The sequence below is a fragment of the Rhagoletis zephyria genome, unplaced genomic scaffold (assembly GCF_001687245.7).
Source record: "Rhagoletis zephyria isolate East Lansing unplaced genomic scaffold, Rhagoletis_zephyria_1.1 Rzeph_scaffold_02084, whole genome shotgun sequence".
Classification (NCBI taxonomy): Eukaryota; Metazoa; Arthropoda; class Insecta; order Diptera; family Tephritidae; genus Rhagoletis; species Rhagoletis zephyria.
The window spans coordinates 1-3216 of record NW_016159168.1 but is presented as its reverse complement, the minus strand read 5'-3'; the positions used below and the strand labels follow the sequence as shown (position 1 = coordinate 3216).

The 3216-nt window shown below is 34.8% G+C and overlaps 1 long non-coding RNA gene across 1 annotated transcript; it reads left to right on the top strand.

The window, feature by feature from the left end:
• Positions 1 to 350: 350 nt before the first annotated feature.
• LOC108365967 (uncharacterized) lies at positions 351 to 1674 on the top strand. Its single transcript, XR_001848032.1, has 3 exons — positions 351 to 391; positions 450 to 558; positions 618 to 1674. It is a non-coding gene; the product is annotated as an uncharacterized LOC108365967 (long non-coding RNA).
• Positions 1675 to 3216: the final 1542 nt, after the last annotated feature.

Genomic DNA, 3216 nt, shown 5'->3' with positions numbered 1-3216 from the left:
ATATCCAGTAAAAAAACTGTGGTGAAGTCCTTTATGGGGATAAAGTTTCCAAAGGTAAAATTTTAGGTAGCACACAATTTCTTACACGCATGGTTGCTTTTCATCACTCATGAAAGAAACTTAAGAAATATTTGAAAAAAAAAGTTCATATAGTACATTAATTTTGAAAGAAATACCATATAATGTATGTACTCTAGTTAATAATATCAAAAAATGTATTAGAACCACCGTTTAATGTTATATTTGATACAAATTAATATTGCTGCCCCGAACGCTCTGCGCCTTGCCACTGATTTACTTAAAATTACATCCCTGGTCCTTGTTCTTTCTGTATCGCATCGTGGTGAATTCACATTTCTCAGAAATTTGACAACAAAACAAAACAAAGCGAGTATTTTATTTGCTAATTTTTGCGATTTCTATTGTTTAATGTAAATTTGTCTTTTTAGGATATGTCGAGCCAACAAAGAAGGCGCAGTTGGAAAATTGAGTAATTAGTAATGAAGTAGCAGGCATATTTGGAAAATTATGCCGATAAGCAGGATGGAATTTGGGAAAGTAAGTGCATGGTTGCAGCATATATATGTATAAAAAGTATTTAATTAAATTGTTTATAGAAATGTTATAAATCGAGTGGCTCATTTACGATGTGCTCCAAACATTTGGCGAACTTTTTTTTCGCCTTTTCAACGTGCGAAGTAACAAGTTAAGATGACTGCCATCACGGCCGGTAAGAAACCGCAAGCAAAGGGCAGACAACCTTCCAGGAAGCTGCCTCCTGTCCCCGAGCCGAAGCTGCAGTTCTGCAAGAGCAGGTCAGCAAATTGTTACCCTGATCAAACGTAAACTAAAGCGCTCTGCTGTGATTGCACTCCGTAAATGTGAAAACTTGGTGCATGCTGAGAAATATCAAACAAGAAAACTCCGTGATGGACGCCGTGAGATGGAGAAGCGCTGTGTGGCAAAGAAATGCGGCCAATTCGACGGGCCTGAAAAATCGAAATTGGCTTTTGTGATCCGCATCCGCGGTATCAACAAAGTTGCACAAAAAGTGCGTAGTTTTACAGTTCTGTCTTCGCCACATTAAAACGGTGTGTTCATCAAATTGAGCAAGGCAACCATTAATATGCTACGTATGCCGAACCCCCTATATGGGGTTATCGAAATCTTAAATCAGTTTGTGAATTGATGTACAAACGTGGAATGGTCAAGCGTGTCCCAATCTCTGCTTTGTGATCGAACGCAAATTTCGCGAAGCGCACGAAATTCAGTGCGTTGATTCACTTCACTTCAAGAAAGCCCCCAACTTCCTGTTGCTATTCAAGCTCAACACATCAACCCGAGGCTGGCGCAAGAAGGCTAATCACTACGTTGAGGTTGGTGATTTCGGTAGCCGTGAGGATAAGATCAACAAATTGCTGCACAAGATGGCTTAAAGAAATTGTTGTTTTGTATTTAAGTCGACAATATAATTTGGCACATCTTCAAAAGACGCCCAAGCAAAAAAAAAAAAAGAAAATTAAAAAATTCCTGAAGTTGCCTTTTCACGGGTCGATTTCTGTCGACTGGATAATTTACTTAAGATATCGACTAGCCAAAACGCTTACATTTTACGGTTGAATTGCAATTTACACGGGTAGATTTTGGTTAAACGACAAAAATCGACCGTGGAAAGGCAGCTTAAATAACGTTCAAATTAATCATCCCCTTTGAGATGGAAAATACCAATAACCATTTCATAATTTCGAAAATTATTCCATTTATATTTATTCTTGCATTTTCCACACCACTTGTGAGGTATGCTTTTACGCGCGTTACCGATTTTTTTAATGTGCTCGGTTGCCCAGGAGGCCTATTTTCACCTTTACAACTTAACTTAAACAGAATTAAAACTAAAGCATGCAATATATAAAGAAAATTAAAAGTTGTCTTACATCTAGTAAACTTAAAAAATTGCACATTAAATTAATTTTTCATTATAAAATAGAATTAAATATCACAATTCAGTTTACAAAATGTGGTCTGTTTGCACCCACAGTAAGTTCCCATGAAGCCTAGCCTAAATTCAGAATTGAAAAAAAAAACGAGCAAATGGGGTCGGAAACTACTAGCCCTAAAAGCATAATGTGGAAAATGTTTGAAGAGCTGCGAAATTGTGTTGCAATAATAAAAATAACAGTGCATAAAATGGAAAAAATGGTTTTTGTTTTGCTTTATAATTTTTGGGAATATTGGTTCAGATGGAATTTTTTTATTTGTTTGGTTTTTCAGCTCGTTAATGATGCACCCAGGGTTGCATTTACTGTCTATGAAAATATTTCGTGAAGCGTTCCAAAATTAGCTCCGAGCAACTAAAAGTTGGTTAAGCTTAAATGAAATAGTTTTTTATTAAATATTTATTCCTGGTATTTAGTAAAAAACATCAATACTAATGTATGAACAACAAAACATCAATGCTAATGTATGAAATGAAGTAAATAACAATCTACGAATACATTCCATGAATATTTTGTCATAGAGCCATTATTAAATTTAGACATAACTTTGTCAGGCGTTGGTACTGACGTATATAGAATTAATGCGTTGGAGAGAGATAAATATACAAGTTCAACGCGCTAATTTAGGTATCCTTGTATGTATATACCTGTTACTCGTATGGCATATACTCCAACTGCGAAAATAATGACAATTATAATTTATGTGATTTTCTCCAAAGTGTCGGAGAATGCTATGTACTAGTTCATGAAATTCTTAAATTATCTTATTTTTTTAGTTTAGTGTCAACCATTTATGAGTTTAATAAAATTTTGTCGCATACGACATTTGTCAAAAAATTTGCAGTCAGTTTTAGTGATATACGCCAAAATGTGATAACAATTTTTATAAATTAACCATACTTTTTACTAATCAGCCTAATCGTGAGTTTCGCCCGAACAAAATCTCGCCAACAATTTTTTCGGTTCTAGAAAATGAAACTCATGATAAAGCTGAATATGTCGGAAACTAAAGAAGAACAGATAACTCTATTTGAAAGATCTTGATTAGTTTAGTACGACAGCAATACTAACGCAATTTGTACCAAATAACCGAAAAAATTTTAGTCAATTAGTCGGAAACTAAAGAAGATATCCAAAAACCATAAATTGTCAAAATGACGCTTCCGGTAATTTTCCATCCAGGCGACGATATTTGAATAGGTTTGTATGGTTACCAATA